General features: G+C 53.1%; 1 pseudogene; it reads left to right on the plus strand.

Annotated features, from left to right (window-relative positions):
* Nucleotides 1–956: 956 nt before the first annotated feature.
* On the plus strand, nt 957–1964 carry LOC107528471 (oxysterol-binding protein-related protein 9 pseudogene; annotated as a pseudogene).
* Nucleotides 1965–22134: the final 20170 nt, after the last annotated feature.

Raw genomic sequence — 22134 nt, forward strand, 5'->3', positions numbered from 1 at the left:
GCAATGTATCGACTGTTCTCAACGAGAACATGCCCCCCATGACGCACAGGACAGGCCCCCCGCCCCCCAAAGAACGATCCAGCCCAATGTCAGCAGTGCCGAGGTTCAGAAACCTTGTTGTAAAAATTGCTAAGGGCAGGGCAGGGAGGGGAGTGCTGGCCGGGTTTCCAGGGGGGAGCAATTAGGAAAGCTTTCCTGGAAGAAGAAAGCGACTCATCCACTTTCACTGTGCAGATGTGGGGGAGACATCATGTGCGTTTCAAAGGGACAGACTCGAACTCAAGGAATAATCCTGTGAGAGCCTCGGGGGCAGGTGGAGTGCCGGGGATGCCACCACTCACACACTTAACAATCGTTCATTTGTGCATCGCCTTGCTTACGTCAGACCCTCTGGCTCAGACCCTCTTCTCACGGGCCTGCAGGTTCCAGAGGTGGTCCCGCCCTCAAGCCCCCACCCCACTCCCTCGTCCCACCCCTTCCTTCTAGCTGGGGCTGGGTACCTGCAGGCCTTACTTGACATTTACATTAGTGTTTCCAAAACATGCCCTACAATCGCTGTTTGTCTGAACAACCCAGGATTACTGCTCCTGGGGGTGGGTGGGTGGTGCTGGGGCTGCCGGTGGACAAGCTGGGGCTCCAGTTCTACCTAATCCCACGAGTGCCAGTCCCTGCCCTTCCAAGGGCCCTAAGCACTTGACAATTGGGGCATTGTTTCCCCTGCACCATTTATAACTCAGGAAGCTCTCCCCGGGGGTTTACCCACATGCAAAATAACATCTCAGCCACTAACAGGCCAAATAAGGGAAAACTCATTCTTAGGCCCTGAGAACAGTGGCTTCAGCCAGTGCTCACAGTTCTCCTGACATATGTTCATGGCAGACCAGTGAGTGTGGTCAGAAAGCAAAAGGGGACCTTTTTCCCTGTGAACAGCTTGGTCGAGAATTGAATTGTTGGAGATGGGAGGTGTTCGAGAACCAGGTTCCTCTGGATCTGCTTCAGACTTGACCCACAGCAGCTCAGGAAATAGTCTAAAGCTCCCAGATACCACAGAATCACTCAATTCTTCCATGTCCAGTGCAACAAGCGATGCTGACCTTTTCGATTCCTGTGATGATAGCGATGAAGGAGGGGAGGCAGGGTCGGGGGAAGAGCGCAAGAGCGTCACCATGCATCTCTTGTCACAGGTCAGGCTTGGAATGGATCTTACTAAGGTGGTTCTTCCAACATTTATTCTTGAAAGAAGATCTCTTTTGGAAATCTATGCAGACTGTTTTGCACATCCGGACCTGTTTGTGAGCCTTAGTGACCAAAAGAATGCCAGAGACCGGATGGTTCAGGTTATGAAACGGTACCTCTTGGCCTTGCCTGCGGGAAGGAGAGGGATCGGTTGCCAAAAAGCCATACGAGCCCCTTTTGGGCGAGATCTTTCAGTGTCGCTGGACGTTACCAAATGATCCCAAAGAGAAAGCAGAGCTAGTTTCAGAAGGACCAGTTCCCGGGGTTTCCAAAAACAGTGTAACAGTCGTGGCTGAGCAGGTTTCCCTTCACCAGCCCATTTCAGCCTTTTACGCCGAGTGTTTTAACAAGAAGAGATGATTCAATGCTCATATCTGGCCCAAATCAAAATTCCTCGGAATGTCCATTGGGGTGCACGACACAGGGCAGGGCTGTGTCTCGTGTTTAGGCCATGACGAACATTACATCCCCACAGTCCCCAGTGGTTATGGAAGGTCATCCTCGCAGCGCCCTGGGTGGAACCAGGTGGAGAGCGTAGGCCTGGAGAAAGACAAAGGCAGAAGCCCGAGAAAGGAAGGAGAGGGAAATTCAGCGGGAGACACGGTTATTTCATGAAGACGGAGAATGTTGGGTTTACGGTGGACCATTCCCGAAACGCCTTGGGGCTGCCAATCAGGTTGGGAAATGCAGAGTTTACTCCTGATAACCAGGGCCATCGGCGCAATTAAGCAACAGCCTTCCTTGGGAGAATCTCCCTTCTCCCTTAGTGCAGTGGCTCCTATCTCAGGGATGCTGGGCTTTCCCATGCAGATGAGCAATTAAAGCGAGAAAAGCTTCCCTTTTTCCCTCTTTTGTGGCAGTTACAATTTTGACTTCAGGCCTGAGAAAAACTTCAGGTTTTGAAAACAACACGTCTGCTCCTTTTGCAAACCCCACACTCTGAAAAGCATTTATAAATCCCATACATCATCTGTTTCCTAGTTCATATAACCTTGGGATATTATATACATACATATATATATATATATATATATATATATATATATATATATATATATGGACACACACATGCACATATATGATGTACCTGATGCCAGATTTTTCATAAATATTCCATCTACTGTAAATATTGGTTCCTCTAAGTTGCTTTAGAAAATTAGCACAATGTATTAAAATCAGGTATTAGGAAATGTCATGGGCTCGCCTACAACAACTTTTATTTTGGAATTGTATGGAACTCTGGGTTACAGTTTAATTATACTCAGTGCTTCTTAAAGCTTCATAAAGTGCTTTTTCCAACCTTTAAAAAAAAAATGCAAAAGGGCCCCAGGAGGAACTAAGTTCAGTGGGTGTCTTTGCTGGAGGACTTGTCAGAGCCTTTAGGATGCTCCAGTACCTAATAAACTCTCCCAGAGGGGGCTGGAGTGGGTAGTTTTCCCAGTTTTTTGGCCCCTTCGCTCACTGTATCTTGGAGGATTTGTGTTCCATGGAGTGCTTTGAGAAACACTACTCTCAGCCCTGGGTAAAACTCCAAGTGTATCCTTAGATCGTTTACAGACCATGTAGCCTGATGGTCCATGTTTTCCAGACCATTACATGAAAGGGGAAGCGGGGGGACCTTAGGGAAACTGATATATTGTCTCCGCTTTTTATTTTGCCAAGTAAAGACATCAGAAACCAAACCAAAAAACCCAGACAAGATCTCTCCAACTTAGTGTCACCATTATTTTATAAAAGAAAGGCTAGCTACTCACCAAAAAAAAAAAAACAAGGGCAGCCATAATTTGAGGAATAAAAATTAAAATACCTTCTATTTTTCTCATGCTTGCAAAGCCCAGGGGCCACTTTGACATGGCCCAGCACGAGTCCACAGACAGTGTCTGGGGGCCAGCCGCTTAGTGGTGAAGTTCCAGGCTGTGGAGCCTGACGCCAGGGCTCTGAACCCCAGCTCTACCACTCACTGCCCTGGGCCCTGAGTAGCTGCCACGGTGGGCACCTATCCCCCTGCTCTGTGAGCCTTGGCTTCTAACAGCTGCTCCTGGGATCTCTTAGAAACACTGTCCCCAGATGCTGGAGCTGTGTTTGCAAGACCCAGGGCAGCCCTTGGCCGTGACTGTCTGCTTTGGGAGCACTAAACCTGGCACCCCTCGGAATGACCTCCCCGGTGGACCTCCCAGTCCAGAGCCCTCCGCAGGGTCAGGCTGAGGCCAGGACCTTGCCTGGAATTGCTCCATGCCTGCCTTCTCCCCGACCCCCTTAGCCGTCTCCCCGGGGAGCGCCTCCTTAATAAGCGACTTGCATGTGGCTCCCTGCCTCAGAGGGTGCTCCTGGGAGAACCTGAACCGAGACAGTCACCTGCCGCAAATCTCCGAGCCTCAATTTCCTCAGGCATCGGATGGGGGTAATCATCCCATCCGCCTGCTTAGCCGGAGGGGAGGCCTTCAGGGAGATGATGTATGTGAGCCATTTAAAAGCACGGAGCCTGGCTCATAATTCAAGAAAGGCTGGTGTTTGCCAGTGTTTAGCAGGCGGCTGTTGGAACCTGTACGTCTTTGGGGTGCGTGGCAGCTCTCTCCAGCCCACAAACCCGAGAGATGGGTTTCGTACAAGAAAGACTGGCTGTGGGGTCTGGGCGCACGTGTGATCGCCTGGCCTGGGAGCCCCGGACGCAGCACCTCCCGGGCCCCCCACTCCCCGCCCAGATGTACTCCCAAGTCAGGGGCTCCTTCCTCTCTGTCTTTTTATACCTCTGAGGATTTCAACGTTTCTGATTGTTTCTCGGATTCTATACCAGCAGCCTGACTGGGGGTTAGGATTGGGAGTCCGGGTGGACAGCGTTTCTGCTACGTTCTAGAACCATCCTGATTCTTGTTTCTGTGACACCTTCCAATCCCAGTGAGATTTTCTCTAAGAGGGGGGGTGACGGGGGACCAGATCCCACTTCAACAACAACAGCAGCTGGAAGTTCTGGAAGAAGCAAGACTTTGCTAATAGCACCTTGACCAGGAGGCAGAGCGACGTCCCCTGGACGCGGGACCGGGGCGGCTCGGCCACGCCGCTCGCTGGCGCCCGGAGAAGTGGTTGCCCCTCTGCCTGTGAAGCCTTCCTAGGGCCGGGTTCCTTTTCACCTGCAGCGTATTTGAAGTGATGAACTCAGCTCCATCGCTGAGTTCATCACTTCGCATCTCTGTCTTGTGGTAAAAACCTGGATCGTTCATAGAACTTAACGCTACTTTTCACGCCAGGACAGGTCACAGAGGACAGCCCCCAAGCCCCATGTGATCTGTGCCTATTTTTGTTCAGCACGCAAAAGACTGATTCTTATATTTCAAAGGAGTGAGTAAAACGGCAGGGCTCCTTGCTGGCGAAGTCTCAGATGCTCAGAGATCATCGGCCCCATCTGCACATTTACTCACACAAGGAAAGTGTGCTGAGCACCTACTGTGTGACCCATTCTGTGCTTAGGCACTTGGCGGGGGTATAAGGGTGTGAAAGAGGCAGGGAAGGTGGAGCTCAGTCTTGTGGGTACATTGGACGAGCGAGCAGGCAAACCCGGTGCCGTAAGGTAAGTGCTGGAGCAGGGGTGAAGTGGGGGCCATGGGAGCTCAGCGGAACCTCCTGTCTCGGGCGGGGATGGACTCAGAAAACCTTCCAGGAGAAGGTGACATCCATAATTAGGTCTAGAGGCGGCGGAGAAATCAACTAGCTTTTCTAGAACTCTCTCCCACTTTCCGGAGTCCCTTTTACAGCATCTTGAGGGAATCCTTTGACTGATGGGGAGCTCATTACCTTATAAGGCAGCCCACTCTGTGATTTCTCACTGCTTCGTACCTGAATGTCCCCTTTCCTAGTGACATTCACTCCCCACCAGGAGCCAGGGTGCAGTCACCTGACCTCAGAGCCCTTCCCTTGTCATCCCGAAGCCCTAGTCCGTGCCCACGTCACCTGCCCCATGTCTGGCTGAGGAGGGCCCCGTGGCTGACAGCCCAGCCAGCTGCCCGCTCCCTTCTCGGCTTGACAAGCCAGGCCGGCTGAGTCACGGGCTCGGCTTCTCCCAGCCCACGTGGGTGTGGGTCTGCGCCAAGGGGGTGACTGCCTGCCAGGCTGCCCATCCTTCAGATCAAAAGGAGACCATGAGCCTCACTGAGGATTAGACCTAGGAACATTCTGGAATCCCACATTCCACCTTGGAGCTTTCCTAGGGGCAGACCCAGCAGGCAGGCATGTTATTCTACCAGTGAGGGAAGCAAAGCACATGATGTGTGGGGGGGCCTGTCCTGCCTGAGAATGGATAATATAATAATATAATAAATATAATATATTACATATTGTCATGGTTAATAATTAGAACATGCTAGTTTCCTGCGCACAGGGACCTGCCCACAGTGTTCAATGCTAGATGCCCAGTGCCCATAATAGTCCCAGGCACATAGTATGTGCTCAACAAGTTCTTTTGTCTAATAAGAACAGAAACAACAATAGTTCGATTTGTTTAAGAAACGTCTGAAGAATGACGTTTTTATGTGTATGTTTTTTCATTTATTGTCTGTCCATTTATTGACTGATGAGTTTCCCTACCCTTTTACCCAGCATGGTGACTCACACATAGTAGGTGCTCAATAAATGCTGTTGAGTAGAGAGGCAGACACTAGAGCATTTCTCATTTGTCCTCACACAGCCCAGGCAGGGAGGCGGTGCTCTTTAGCAGGTTTTGAAGATGAGAAATTGAGACCTGGAGAAGTGACAGGACCTCTGGCAGTCATGGAGTTGGCGAGGCACAGAGGCAGGATTCGAACCCAGGTCTGCGATTGCAGAGCCTGTGTGTGCCCTTCACTGCTGGGCCTCGCTAGCTCTGGCAGAGAGAGGAGAGGGCAGGGCAGGGGGCTCTCAAAAGGGCTACTGGGGCAGAAGAGGGATCATTTTGTCCCTCCCCAATGCTGCAAATTTGGTCACAGAGAAAATTCAGTCCAGGTCTTCTGACTCCAGGTCCCCCTAAGATTCAAACTTGGAGCCCTAATATAAGCAGGGGTGTACGTGAGCCAGGAGAGAAGGCTGTCTGAACAGTGGACTTTGTTTTTTCTGGAACCAGGCCCAACACATCTGGTGGCAAATCCAAATTCCTCACTTCATTGTAAGGAACTGGCTTCCTCTCTCCGAGCCTTGATTTCTTTATCTAAAAAAATGATGGCCTACTTTGCAGGTGATGGTTTAAATCCCTGACTTGGCGTCTCTCCTGCTATGTCATCTTAGAGAAGAAACTTAGCTTCTCTGAGCCTGCGTTTCTTCATCTGAAAAATGGGGCCTGGGAGCTTTAATGGGAGACGGTGTCGGCATCGTGCAGGGCCTGGCTTATAGTAGGTGTTCAATAAAAGATGATCTGGGGGATCCTTTGTGACTACAGGGGGTGACCCTCCTCAGGATCCAGCGGGCCCAGGTGGACCACGGCAGACCCTGCACACACACCCCTGGCTGCCCCGGGCCAGCTGGGGGGAAACCTGAGCCACTCTCCTCCTGGGTAGACATTCTCGCTCCTGCTGCCTCTGAAATGAAAGAAAGGTCAGAGCCTGGGAAGCAGGGCTGGGTGCACAGTGGAGGTGGGAGCAGGAGGGGAGGAGGGGGGCGGCCGGCGGCTGCCTGACCGCCCTCGGCTCTCCCTGTGAGGACTGAACCGGCCAGGCCTGGGCGCGCCCGGGGCTTAGCCTCCTCGTTCAGCAGAGCCGCCTCCCAGACTGCCCCTGGGGAGGGGCCACCTGGTGTCAGTTAAACCCCAGCCACAGGGCCGCACCACGCCAGGCGGCTGATTAGTGCTGCTGGCCTCTCCAGATGGGGAGCCCTGCTTGAGAGGGGCAGCTGCCACCACGCCAGGGGGAGACCTTTCGGAGCCCGTGAGTACCCGGGCGGGGGCTCTGCTCCCCAGACAGCGGGGCCTGGCGAGCCCAGCGTGGGCATCCTGGGGAGGGCGCTTATCGTGTGTGCAGTTTGCTCTCCTGGGGCCTTATGGGGCCTCCCAGCATCTCTGACCCCCTTTGTCTCGGCCTTGGTTGAAGGGAACCCAAGGGGACCAAGTGCCAGTCCAGTGTCCTTCTCCCAGGGTTGTACAGTGGCAGGGGCCACCCCCAGACCGCGGCTGAAGGGGACCTGATGGGTGAGTGAAGGCCCAGCTGGCCCAGATTGAGGCTTTAGGGTCCTGACTCTCTCCCCGTCGCCCCCAGTGGAGCTGGTTCTTGCCCTGCCCGTATAAGCATCTGAGGCCGCGTCCCTCCAACCTGGCAGCTCGGGCTGTGGGTGGCCCGTGCGCTGGGCTGGCACGGGATCCCTGCAGGACACAGTCACGGGGAGGCTGCTGCACTGAAGGCTGGGAGCTCAGGGGGAGGCCTCTGGCTTCAGAGGGCCGCATGTCCTGAAGCATGGCCGGGGGTCACATAGGGCCTGGCCCAGGACCCACAGATGCTTCTGGGGCCACCGATGCGGCCTGCAGGCCGGGCGACGCTGCAGGGTCGAACCACCTCCTGGTTCCCAGCGGGGAGTCAGTCCCAGCAGTGGCAAAGGAGGGAGGCGACATGTGCCTTGTGTGAGCCTCAGCTCTGGCTAATTGGGGTTCCATTATCCAGGAAAGGGGACCCTTGTGACAGAGGGTCTTATCTCTTGGTGGTACTACGAGGTGGCCTGTGAGCACCATCTGCTTGGGGCAGAGGCAAGGTGTGTTTGGGAGCAGAGGGGGGCCTTGGGGATGTGGAGCGGTGCTGGGTGCGTGGCCATGTATTTCTGCCACCTGGGCCGCATTTGGCATGAGCAGGATCACCTGTGTGGACCTCCAGGGCCCCTGCGGAGCGTGGCTCCCGCGTGCTGACTGGGGAGGAAGGGCGGGCCACGGGCAGACAGCCGGCGCCCAGGAGGGCTCAGCCACGTGTCCCCACCTGTGTGGGGGTGGTTGTATAGATGCCAACGCTGTGCGGACAAGGGCTCCTTGGCAGTGTCCCTGAACCACGGCGGTCTGCTCTTTCGAACACAGTCCATCTGGGGGTGGGTGTTTACTGAGAACAGCCCCCTGAGCTCCCTGGAAGGACAGCCAGGTGGGCTCCCAGTGGTGCCCCTCGGGGCCCTTGCTCTGTTTCCAGGCCCCCGGCCCACGCGGCTGAGGCCAAGCCAGGCTGGTGGCTGAACCTGAGGGCTTGGTCCCTGGAACCCGTGCCCATGGGTCCAGGGCGCGTGGAAGGAGGTGGGCAACCCCGGCGGAAGCTCAGCTGCTTTCTGGGAAATAGCGTATCTAGCTCGTTTCCTCCATAAGTACTCGTCCCAGGCCTTGAGCTGGGCTCAGAACTGGAATATGAGAGCGAACCCAGAATTCCTCCATTCACTCAAAGACACTGGTGCAGAGGCATCTCTACTAGGTGCTGCTATTTCACGGGGGGGGGGGGGTCGCAAATCCATCCGTCCCTTTACTCCTGCGTTCACTCCACAGGGTGCATGAAGCGCTCGCTGCCCACCGCTCTGTGTGCGCCAGCGAACCTGAGAAATGAGAGCCAGCTCTCCCAGCTCTCCCTGCTGTCTACACAGAGAGCCTGGCTTTGGAAGAAAGCCAGATGCTCACAGAAGCAGAGGGACATGGGGGTCCCTTCCCTGGTCCCTTTGCAGCAAGAGATGGGGCCCTCTTTAGCCATGCAGCTGCCCGGCCACCTGGAATTGGTGACTCCCACTAGACCCAGCGATCGCGACCATGCCGGTCCCCTTAGGTCTCTGGGAAATACCCGCCGCTGCACAGATGAGCCGCGCACACATCCACGGTTTACCTTTCTTTTGCAAAGGACAGTATGGTAACTTTGATGATTTATTCTTGAGTATGTCCAAAGCACTTGCTTGGGTAATTAATAAATACTAGAAGGTCCCATTTATTATCCGCCAGGAGCTAGGCACTGTGCTTAGCACGTTGCATGATTCACCTTGCTGAATTCTTGCCCGACTCTCAGATGGAACTTCTGTGAGTCTCCCATTTTACAGCTACAGAAACTGAGGCTGAGGGGCTAATAACGTGGCCATGGCCTTTCTGATGCCAAAGCCCATGCTTTTAACCTCTAGGCTAGAACTTTCAAGGAGTTCCTGATTAGATGGGGACGTACAGGACATCTACACACAAAATTTGGATGGGGCGGCGTGAAGGAGGTCATGCCCTGAGTCCAGGGGGTGGGTGGGGTAGATTTAAAAAAAATGCAAGACAGCGGAGGGCTGTTTAGTCTTAGTGGCCACGGAGCACTTTTGTTCTAACAAACCTCCTGGAAATAGCAAAGGTTCTGGGTGACACTGGGGTGGGGGTCTTGAACAGCCCGGCCTCCCTCTGATCCCCTGCCCTTGAGGGCCTCTGAGGTCCCTGGGTGAACCCCTGAGGTATGCAGGCAGCCAGGGTGAACAGGGCAGGTGAGGATCCCTGGCAGTTGATGGCTGAAGTGGCCTTGAAGGTTCAGAGGGGAGCTGGCTAGGAATTGAGAAAGGCAGACATCTGGGTAGGGGGAGGAAGGGGCACTCATTCATTCATTCATTCGTTCGTTCAACGAATATTCACCACGCTCCTCCTATGTGTCAGGCACTGGTCCAGGCACTAGGGACACTGTATTGATTATGGAAAACCACGCTCCTCCCCTGGCCCGAGAGCTGATTGTCTGCACGGCCTGACCCAGGAGGCCCCTGTGAGTGGAGCAGAGGCTCTGATGGAAGGCAGGAGAAATGGCTTGTTCATCCCATAAATGCACGTGGATGGGGCTCCTACTGGCCGCTTGGCCTGGGTCACAGCAACGAACCAGATTAGGTCAGGTTCCCTGGAAGCAAAGCCTGAGACGTGACATTCTGTGCGCGTGGTGTCTGGAGGGAGTGCTTTTTAGAACAGGGCAGCTGAAGGGGCTGAGCAAGGCTGGGTCTCGGCTGGAGACGCCACACCCTGATTGCATGGGGACCTCTGGAGCAGGAGCTGCATTACAGCGTGGATCTCACCTGCCTCCAGGCACTGACTCGGGCTGTCCCCAACTGGGGTGAGGGGTGTCGTAATATTCCCAACAAGCCGATGTCCTTACGTAAGACAATTCTCTAGAAAAAAAAAAAATAGGTCAGCAGCTGGTGAATGGGTGTCTTGGCCTGGCAAAGGGGACCAGGGCAAGGGACCAAAATCGTCTCCCATGCTGCCACTCAATAGTTCCTGGTGCAGCCAGGGAGCTAGGTGGTGGACAGGTGAGGACAATTTACAGGGTAAACTGCCCCAGTGGAGAAGCCCAGGGCTGAGGAGCCCAGGAGGGGGTGCCAGGCCCAATGTGGGAAGTCAAGGAAACAAGGAATTGGAGAGTTCGGGTCCTGGGTGCAAATCCTAGCTCTGCCGCTAGCTAGCTGTTGACCTCCAGGCAATTACTTCTCTCCCAGAGCCTCTCTTCACTTGGCTCTGGGACTTAGATGTGATTGGGTCTGCCTTCTAGAACGGTCGGTGGGATTTGTGTGCGAATCACGTAGCCTAATTCCTGGCACGCGGTTATGGCTGCAATGATGCAGACAGCAGGGCTGGTGTACGGAGCTGGGTCCAATTATGAAGCGCTTGTGTTCCTGAGGCAAGCCGGGCCCTCTCCTGCAGGCTCCAGAGGGGGCTCCAGGAGGTGACCCAGAGAGGGCTGCCAGTGCCAGGTCCCGAGAAGGATCAGCCCTTTGGGTCCTCCAGGCGGAGGCGAAGGTGGGCTGTGTGTGGAGTGGGCCGAGTTGGCTCAGGAAGGGCCTGGGGCTTAGCTGAGAGCTGGAGCGGGCCAGGACCCCCACCCTCCCCCACACCGGTCCCAAAGCCCAGAGCCGTGGTCTGAGGGGACCATCTCCTTCTCCAGGTCTCACGCCCTCTAACTCAGCTGCTTATGCACAACACAAGGTGCATGTATTCAAAGCCCGCGCAATTCATCCCATTATTCCTTTTGTCCTTTGATTCTGCTACTTTCTTTTTTTATTCCGTTTCTCCCCTGGGTTCCACTTCTGCCCGCTTCATTAGGCATAAATGAGGCTATAACTCTAACACCTCCCCCAGCCCCCTCTGCCAAACACGTTTTAAAAATCACTTTTCAATTAAGAGGGAAATTCTTATACAAATGTTTAAACCCAAGTAGAGTTTATTATTCAACACAGTGAGGAAAAAAGAACTGTTTTTCTCTACTCACCATGGCTTCCCCAGAACGATGCAGTATAGAGAGACATTTAATGCTTACAAAGGAAAACAAACGATCCCAAATAAAGACCAAATATTTTCAGAGTCAAGCCCCAAAGCAGAGAAAACAAATTCCGTCTTAAGGAAGCTGGCAGAGCCGTTGGCCAGTAATGCCCACAGATTTGGGGAACAAAATGCCTTCTTCTGTCCCCTGGACCCTTCAGGCTGAGCCAGTGCCCCCAAACAGTCTCCCTCTTTGGCATGGGCACACACTGCTGGCCCCCCAGAAGGGGTGCCTGTTACATCCTGCAGAACTGAGGGCCAGTGCTGGGCTACAGGCCCCCACTGAGCCCAGTGGGGCCTGAGCCAGCCTTGGGCACCCCCTCCCGCCCGGGTCCTCCCTGCTCTTACAACCACGACCCTTCCAGCATCCCAGCCGGGCCTGGGCTGCAGGCAAGGAGCTGAACCCAGTAGAAGGAGGGAACTGGGAGGGACACACCTTGGGGACTGTGCCTGAGTGAGCTCTGGGAAGGGGACAGAAATAAAGGCAGTAAAGTTACGTTCCTTCTCTCTCTCTCTCTCTCTGCCTCCCTCACCGCTCTCTGAGCACCTCTCTGATCACCTTGTCACTGTCACTCTCGCGATGATAACAGCAGCCCCCCTATCGCCGCCATACCTTCCCCATCCCTGACCTCACTGACCCTCAGATCCGCTCTGTAAAGCGGGAGAGGCTGCAATGATCCCATTTAGCATTTCAGGAGCCAGGGGCTCAGAGGTGGAGGCGCTTCTCCGAGATCACACAAAGCTGGGCTTTACCCCCCAAGACCGTGTTTTCCAGGCCCGAATGCTCTTTCCCACGACATCACGCTAAACTCCAGTGAGAGGTCAGTAAAATAAAGATGGACTCATTTTTCCATCCAAGTCCAATGCCCCCCTGGGCTGTGTCCATAGACGCCATGCTCCCAATCCAGCGGAGCTTCTGCCGTGCCTTCGCCGGCCGCCACGGACTCCGTTAGCTGTGGTTCATCTCTATTCGAACGTGCGAAATCCTTCAGAACATGCGCAGGGGTAGAAAATAATAAAATAAGAGAGAAAGCCTGTGTCAGTTAGCAGCTCCCAGCCCCCCCCCCCCCCCCCCCCCGCTCTGGCCGCTCCCCGGGGTTGCTGCTCGTATGTGGGCTGTTTCCTCTGTGGCTATCTCCAAATCTCTAAAACCCCTGCTTATAGTTGGTATTTATTACACAACGGCCTTGGACCTTATGTGCTGACGTTGCTGCCCTGTCTTCCCAGTAGAGGTCCATCACTATTTTTAGTGCCACATCGGTTACCTTGGCAACTTCAAGACGGGCCTTCACTCCGTCGCTCACTCCATCCATGCAGGCGGCGTATTTGACTCCACGCAATTTCGGATGAATGGTGGTCTTCTACCCCCCTTTCTGCCCCGTCTCCCCCTCATTGTCAATGTCCATAGCTCACTCTTTTTTTATGTTGCGTCCTGTTGAAGGAGGGAACTGGGAGGGACACGTCTTGGGGACTGTGCCTGAGTGAGCTCTGGGAAGGGGACAGAAAATAAAGGCAGTAAAGTTACGTTCCTACTATAATTATAAGCTCTGGAAAGTAGGGATCTGGTTGGGTTTCTCTTGTATCCCAGGGGTTATAATATGTGTCCCCTCCCCTGGCTGGCTGGCTGGGCCAGGAGCCTCCAGCCACCACCAGAACCAGGGGAGGGAGCGGACTGACACAGTATAAATCTGTGTTCCTGCCAACTGGCAAAGGGCACCGTTGCCCATCACTTTGCACTACAGGTATTTTCTCCGGGTGTGGGGCTGAATGCCCCACTGGAGCTTCAGGGAGACCGTCAGTGACTGTCTGAATGATCAGCTTCCCGGCTTGCGCCATCGGTAGAACCATTTTCAGCCAGGCATGAAATGGTTCTGGGCAAGGAGACAGCAAGACTGAATTTCAGGGGGCTCTTGCGTGTCATTCCCGAGTTTGATGACTTGCCTCCCACGTGCTGTTCCTGCCTCAAAAAATGAATCCATTTTCTGTGAGAGAGATCTCCTGCAAGAAATAGCCTCCTAAAGCTTGTTCTCTTCACCCAAGTCTCTCTAGCATCCATCCAAGGCCTCCTTCCCACTCCCCTGGGACAGAGTCCAAACCCGAACTCAGCCCAGGGCCCTGGATTCTAGCCAATTCTCTCACTCCTTCCAGCTTTATTTCCTATAATCCAGCCAGCGGAACAGCTTATAGGTCCCCCAGCTCAGCGGTCCCTCTCTGCCCTTGCCTTTGCCCAGGCCGTTCCTTCTGCCTGGAAGGCTCTTCTCCCCTCTCTGCGTCGCCTGCTGGTCCTTTCTGCTTCAGCTGAGACGTCACCCTGGCCAGAAAGGCTCGCCTGGCCCTCCTAGGTCCCGTTCCCTCCCACAGCCTCTCGGACTCAGCCCTATCGTAACCCGTGTCTGACTGGGTCGAGGTGACCTATTACGTGCCTGTCTCCCCCTAGAGAATGTGAACTCCTTGAAGGTGGGATCCATTTATTCAGTGTTAGGTCTCAGCAATGCCTAGCACAGTGCCTGAAAGCTAGGAAGTGTTCAGTAGATATGTTCGTGATGGGCATTAGTGAACTGATGCACTAATTGATGGATGGATGGATGGATGGATGGATGGATGGATGGATGGATGGATGGATGAGTGGATGGCTTGGTAGATGGAGAGATAAAAATAATTGGATAGATATTTGGATGTGTGGATGGAAGGATGGATGGATGGGTGGATGGATGGATAAGTAAAAAACTGGAAGGGTGGGATAGACATGTAGGTAGGTGAAAATGTCATTGGTTGAAGATGGAAGGTAGATAACATGCAAGTAATAAGACCACGGGGAATAAGCTACATTTTTTTCATCCTAAAACTCCATTCTAGATGGAGACATCAAAATGTGTACATGGGATGACTCGGTTGGCCCTGTTGCATGTCACCCTGAGGTCAAATTCTGTTTCCTCATCTGGAAACTGGGGGTCATGGTGCCTACTTTGCCCAGTTCTGAGTTTAGGGATAGTGTGTGTCAGCCTGGCATATAGCAGGGCTTGGTAAATGGTGGGTCCCTTCTCCTGGTCCCTGGGCACAAGCCACCTGCTCAGACTATTCTAGACGATCCCTTTGTGGACGGGAACCCCTTTGAGAATCTGATAACAGCTAGAACCTCTTTCTAAAGAGAAACACATACAACATACAAGCCCTAAATTGTGCGAGCCCTCGCAGGAGGTGCGCACCCCACCGCAGGCTCGGCTCAGCCCTCCTGGTCTTAGGGCCAAGGTGTAAGTCGTGCAGTCACCCCCATCAGCATTTTAGTGGTCTTGGATTTTGAAAACCCGAGGGACCGCAGATGGTCACGTTTCCAAGTCTCTGTGGACAATGACATGCCCTCAAAGCATCCGAACTGATTGAAGCCACCACCACCACTGCCTGGAGATCTCCCACATCCCGAGCCTGGCGCGGAGCCTCTTACCCGGAGCATTCTTGAACAGACAAAGCAATCCCACCCGAAATCCCCATTTTACAGATGAAGACACTGAAGCTCAGAGAGGCGGAGTTTCTCAGCCAAGATCACTCAGTAACTAGGTGGCAGAGCCAGGATGTCAACCTGTGTCCGTTTAATTCTAATAGTTGTTGTCCTAATGGAAGATCAATAGGGCTCAGGGCCAGTTGTTTCTTGGCCCCAAAGACAAACACGATATGATGGTGTCACGAGGCTGCGGGATGCCAGGGAGTGACTGGCCATAGTGACCCTGACCGAGGTGTGCTCTGCCCCCAGCCTTGGGGTGCACTGTGTGGGCTGCGTGCTGAGCCGAACCTCCCGAGCCCATCACCCCCAAAGCCCCCCGAGGTTTCCAGGGCAGGATTCTCCTGGTCAGCTGTATGTGGGCTCTCCCGCTCGCGGTGGCAGAGAACAGCCGGACAACCCTGTTAAGGACAACCCAGGGGCATCCTTTAATTGGGTCGTGGCTGGGGTCTCATTCCTAGATTTCTGAGACCGTCTAATGACAGGAAAAACCAGTGGGCCTCAGGGTCATCGGAAATTGGTTGCCCGGCGGCTCTGTCGCCTGGAAGGAATGCTGTCTTGGGCTTCTCCCCACTGTGACTTTGACAGGGAAGCAGCAGGCCGACAGCCCGGTGGCAATGTCCTCCCCCACGCAAGGCTGCTAGAACCACCGAAGGGGCAGCTTCGGTCCCTGGCCCCTCCTGGGGGCTTGGCTGCCATCCACCCAGATCTGCCTGAATGACCAGCTCAGGCCAATTAGAACCGTTACCAGTGGACACTTTGTCTCCCTGTCATCTCCACCCACGGAATGTGGGAGACGCATCAGAGCGGGAAGGGGCCAAATTCAACCCCTGCTCAGGCCCGGGAGTGCTGGGGAGACCAGGCACATTACTGACCTCTCGGGGCGCCGGGGCCCGCTCCTGAAATGCGACAGGCGGGGCCATCCGCTTTGCTGGTGGGCTGAGGGGCATTAACCACCTTGAGCACGAGACATGTTCGTGTGCCAGGCCCGCAGCTTCCCCCGTGGTCGGGGTTTGAACTGGGCCGTGCCCGGTGTTCCTCGCAGGCACCGACGATGGCCGGGGGAGCGTTTGGGGAGAGACGGGAAAGCTAAGGGTGTGCACAGTGAGAGCTGCCCCGGGATCCCCGGCGCCAGCTGCCAGCCCGGGAACGCGGGGCAGAGTAACACGATCGGGCCTGGAAATCTCTCCTGGGCGCGGAGAGGCCAAGGGCCGCGCGTGTGTGTGCGTGTGTGTGTGTGTCGGGGTCGGGGAGCTTGCCTAAATAGCCCAGATCACAAGGCTCGTGGTGCTGGGTTTGTGATGGCCACAGGGTCATGGGATCCATGCGGGAGGTGCCACCTGAGATGACAGAGGCAGCCGGGGCCTTGCCTGGCCCGGGGCCCGGCAGCTAAAGGGCAGGGGTGAAAATAACCCGGCCCGGCAGAAGCTGCAGGCGAGCCGGCCTCCGGGAGGCACATGATGGGGCTTTTCGACTGAGACCTCTGCCTGCCGCCGACCTTGCCACGTCCAGGAAGGCTCCTGCTCAGGGCACATTATTTATAAGAGCAAATAAGCTGGAGACAGCCTCAATGCCCATCAGGACATGGCTATCGCTATTTTTAAAAAGCACCGGCCTGGCATTATATGCTGAGGTCTATACACTTCCTATAGAGAAAAGACAGTTACAGACTAAGGTTTAAAAGGTAACAATATTCACGTGTATTTAACTATTGGTACATATGCAAAATAATCTTCTATATGCGCTATCGATACATATATCTATATGGGTCATTATAAAGCAAGATTGAAAAGACACTCGAGAAACTCAGCACTGAGTAAGCCCTGGGAAGGAGTAAGGTTAGAGGATAGTTGATGGTTTATAACACTCCCCTCCCCATATGACAAAATTCTTTTCCGTAACAATGCCGTCATGGTGTGTCCTTTGGTTTTAAAGCAATCCTGCTCAAAGAATAAATTTCTGTTTTAAAGCTATTTTCAAATTCGGTTGCATAGCTCCTAAATGAACTAAAAATGTGTACTTAACAAAAAAACAAATAATATTTTCCTAGCCGTTGGCACTCCGTTTCACGCTTTCAAGACAATTGTGGGGAGCTGAGTCTGCCTGTGTCGGGAGCCGGTGTATAACCAACGGGGGGCAGGGGAGGTGTCTCTGAATTCCCTTCCAGGTAGCATAGTATGATCATTAAAGAATAAATAATAAAATGGGTTAATTTGAAGCTAATTATTAAAACTTAACATAATGCGGCAACGGTTTAGAATCTAGACAAACAAAATGCTTTCTCAGGGAGGAGTATCTGATCAACTTTGGTGAGAATACACAGTGAGCAGTGATGTTAAAAAGCGGAACTGGCACCCGGAGCCCTGAAGTCAGCTCAGCCAGACTTTCTTTAGTTAGAGGGACTGTCGATGTGCTTTTTAAAAACTGCATGCATCCGTGTTCTTTGTTGACAAATCAGAAAACGCAGAAAAGCAAAATGATCGGGGGTGTTTGTCACAAGGAGTGCGCAAATTCCCTCCCGTCCTAATGGGGACAGCTCTGGGGCGCTGAGTGCACACAGCCCTGCTCTACACAGCTGAGCCTCCGGGGACTTCACTGCTGTTACACCCTCCCTTGGCCACCTCCCCTTTCTCGGCTCTTCCACCGTTTTAGCTGGAGATGTTTCCCAATAAATCACCGCCACACGCACCCTCATCCCAGGGTCTGCCTCTGGGGGACCCAAAGGCAGTGCCTTCCTTTCATCTCAGCCGTCCAAACGCCCCTCCCTCCCCACCTGGTCCCATTCCCCCCCCCCCGCCCCTGCTCTGCCTCCCTCCCTACCTGGGAAGCAGATGGCATCATCTGGGCGCGAGAGCTGCCTCCGCTGTGATTTATGACCCGCGATTGGGTAGCCGTTATTTTTAGCTGCTTCTCTCCACCTTTTGCTGTTCTCTGTGATGGAGGAAGTCCTGCCCTGTTTCTTGGCCATCCGAGGGTGGCTGTGACAGTGGTTTTCACCTGGAGACAACTTTGTCCCCCAAGGGACACTGGGCAATGCCGGACATTGGGCATTGGGCATTGGGCACTGGGCTGGGGAGGAGGGTGGTACCGGCATCTAGCAGGTAGAGGCCAGGGATGCTGCTAAGCATCCTACAATGCGCGGGACGGGCCCCCTCGTCGCCACCGCGAAGAATTATCTGGCTCCAAATGTCAAGAGTGCTAAGGTTGAGACCCCTGGGCTGTGTGTTTCTCCACTTCTTTTAACTTTTTATTACAGTATGGGGATGTCACATCTTCCTCTGGTAAATACAAAAAGGGCCGTCAAAATGCTGTGCGGCCTAGTGTTTGGAGCTTGTGACGACAGGGAGGCCCAGACCTGATAATGCCTAACGCATGCTGACGTTCACTCTGTGCTCCGCCTGTACCAAGCAGTTTATACTATTAGCTAATTTCTGCCCCACAGCAGTCCTATGAGGTGGGGACTCTTCATGCTCCCATTTTGCAGATGAAGAAACTGAGGCTTGGAGAGGTCAAGTGTTGAGTATTATAGTTGTACCTGGATTTGTCTGCCCATCCATGCTCTTAAACACTAGGCTAGATTTAGTCAACCAACTAATGGCTTATAAAATGGTTACTTCAGACGAGACGCAAATACACCTGTTCATTGTGCAAGAAGCATCTGTGGTCTCAACGTTGGAGGCAGGTTGGGTGGGTTCCCAAGAGGACTGACCATGAGACAGCACAGATTTGCGCCCCTCAGAAGAGGCTAAGGTCCTATTTCTATGGATGCTCCAAGTCTGACTGAGGTCAGGTCAATGATGGCCTTTGAAACTGTCTCTCCTTAGGATGTACCAGTCAGCTTTTGCTGTGTAACGATCCACCCCAAAATGTAAATGTTATTTTATTTAAGTCACTATTTAACTTCATAATTCTGCAAGTGGCAGTTTGGATTGTGGTCAGCTACCAGGTCAGCTAGGGGCTAAGCGATCTAGAAGGCCTTTAGCTGGAATGACTGTCTCTGCTCCACCTAGTCTCGCATCTTCCAACAAACTAGTCTGAGCTTGTATATGTGGCAATGGCAGAGTTTTAAGTGCATGAGAGGAGCTATAGGGACTCTTGAAGCCTACAATGGGAACTGGGAAATGTCACTTCTGTTGCATTCTATCGGTCAAAGCAAGTTCCATGCCCAGCCCCAATCCAAGGGGTGGGGAAATTGATTCCACCTCAAGTATTTCGCCATTTTTGCAATCAACCACAATGGCATTTTTCATCCAGGTCAAGGTCAGCCATTCACGTACAGTCTTCATGGTTGGTGGCACCAACACTTAATCTGGCTCTAAGATGCTGTCAGTTACTTAGCTATGTGACCTTGGGCACTTGCTCGGGGCCTCTCCTCCTCATTGATATTAAAGGCAAAATATATCCATCCGCCCACCTCACAGGCTGTCACAAAGCTCAAATAAGATAGTGGAGGAAGAAGGGGCTATTATCGTATCACTTGTCCTTGAAGCAGAAGGAAGCTGGGGCTGCTCACACTGGGCACGTGTCTCTCTCCCCTTGAGCCAAATTCCCTGTCATTCATCAGTAGCCGAAGCCTGACAAGCCCCCAGGGGTTCTCCATCAATCCTCCTGTCTGTGTTCCCAGGAAAAATCCAAGTGGTTTTGCCAGAAACTCTCAGAACCTCTCTCACTCGAGTTCAATTACTAAGCATTGGCCAAGAGCCCCTTTTATGATTTTTTTCATTTGCTCTAAAAGTAAGCTTTGAGATTCCTTGGCCTGAGCTGGTCTCAATTAATCGCTTTCACGGGCAAAGATGCTCCCTTTACTCAGTAGACACAGTCTCTGTGTTCCGAGGGGTCTCATAGACCGCAGGCTCTGGGAGAGCAAGAAAGAGCTCTCCAGATGAGGCCAGATCGCCAAAGGGTAGCAAGCTGGCTCCGTGCATGGTGGCCCTCCTGCTAGGGACCCCAGAGATTAGCCAGCAAGCTTCCCCTAAGCCTGGGGAAACTGAGGCCCAAGGTGTTAAGAGCATGATTATCCCAGCTGAGATAATGGGTCTTCGGGTTGTTTGGAACAGAGGAGAGAGAACAAATAGTGTCATTTAGTTATGATGACGGATCCATCCCATTCTCTTGAACGCATTGTCTTTTCTTATGTTTAGTAGTTTCGCTCTGTGTGCTCTTCCTCCCAGGGGAGCCCTCTGTTGATTCCGTGTAGAGAATTGAGGTGGCTTTTTCTAACACTGTGCATCCTACTGCTCCCTTTTGGGCCCAGTGCTGGTGGGAAGGAGAAAGTTGTTCCAGTGAGATATTTCTGGTTTTGGATTCCAACCACCCGGAGAGCAGGGTGGAGACTAGTGTCATGGGCAAGCTCATCAGGAAGCTGAGCTTTGGATCAAACCATGGCTTTTCTCTGATAAGTGTGGAATCAGGGGAATAGCTAAGGCATGCCCTTTACTCCCTGCCAAGCCTGGCACCCCTCGGTGGTGGCAGCCATGGCCGTGACCCCAGATGACCAGCTTCCACTTGGGATTCCCCACAACGTGGTGGCCATATGACACTCTTCCAGGGGGCGCCAGCTGGGTTTAAATGGACCTGTTTGTTACTCCCCATTCCTGACGATGACATGTTCTGGGGTCTCATCCACTGACATGACAGTGATTTATTCCTTCACATGTGACCTTCCACAGCTCCGTTCAGACCTTCCTCCAACCTAATCCCACCGACACTCTATTTGAGACAGTGTAGATGCCCAGCTTCCTAGTTCCCAGCACCAAGAAATGCTTTTCACTGGCGTTTATATCCCATTGGCGATTTCAGCCGGTATCCTGGAGAGGAACAGAGATAGGCCCGGCTGCCAAAGTCATCACGCAGCCCACAGTCCCTTTGCCATTCCCTGAAGCCCTGTGAAGCTGGCCTCTAATTAAATACAGATCAGCCCTCACCTGATAACATGCTCCTTGTATTTTATTACACAGTCCAGGACCCTTCTTATTAAATCTGAATTGGACACATAACTAAGTGTACTGTAGATGTTTAATCATGTCCCAGGGCCTGTTTCCCTGCCAGAACCGAGCCACTTGCAGGTTTTGAGAAAAGGGTAGAGGAGTTATACTGAAGTCCCTGTGGCCTTGGAAAGGCTTTTATTTATGAATGAGGGGAGGTCTAGGGCTGGCCCCTGTGTCAGAAACAGTTTCCTCCTTTCCTAAGCACCGTGAAATGAATGCTGTCAGGGCCATTGGCTCCCACACAGGGTCCCCCAAACGCGGCCTTCACACCAACTCAAAACCCAAAAGACGTCCACTCATGTTCCCCTTACTCTGACCAGGCTGACATGCAGGTGCCGGAGCTTGAATTGCTCCTTCATGCCTCCAGGCCCTTGCAAATGCCGTTCCTCCCCCTTGGAGTGCCCTTCCTTGTCTTAACAAACAGTTCCCCCTTCACCTCTCATTCCTGTAATACATCTTCAGTGACCTCCCCTGTTGAAGTGTCTACAAGGCACCTCAAAAGCCATGTGTCACTATCTCCTCCCGGGCCCTGAGTCACATCTAGGGTGGGTGGGGCCCAGGTATTTGCATTTCTAACAAGTTCCCACCTGAGCTGTGCAGCGGGTCCAAGAACGACACTCTGAGAGCCACAGGAGAGGGGTGGCTTTCCTAAGAGGACCGAATATTAGCTCGGCTGGGCTCAAGGTGCTCTGCATGGTCTCTGAGCTTTTCTTCCTCTCTCCCCTCACTGGGCCCTTTCTGCAAACCCTCCCAGACCCCCTGTTTATGTATGGCTCTCTTTTTTAATTGAGTTGTAACGTGCATTCAGCAAAGTGCACTACTCTTAAAGGTACATGCATGGTAGATTTTTACATGAATATACATCCACGTGGTCACCATCTGGATCGAGATGAAGACCATTTCCAGGCACCTTCCAATCTCCCTCATGTGCCCCCTCATCAGTAACCCGCCCCTGGGGGTAACCACCATTCTGACTTCTCTACCATCCTCTTGAACTTCAAAAGATGGAATCACATGTTGTTTGTTCTCTTTGTGCGATAGCCCCTCTTCGTACTTGGTTGGCCAAGTTTATTTTTTATTTCTGACTCTAAAAACTCAGTCCAGAAAGCCCTAGAGACCGGACCCATCGACACTTGCTGGTCCCTGTGCCTCTCCCTCTGTGGAAGGTGCATTTTCCTTAAGGTCCTCTGACT

Source organism: Miniopterus natalensis, chromosome 20 (assembly GCF_054644295.1).
Source record: "Miniopterus natalensis isolate mMinNat1 chromosome 20, mMinNat1.hap1, whole genome shotgun sequence".
Lineage (NCBI taxonomy): Eukaryota > Metazoa > Chordata > Mammalia > Chiroptera > Miniopteridae > Miniopterus > Miniopterus natalensis.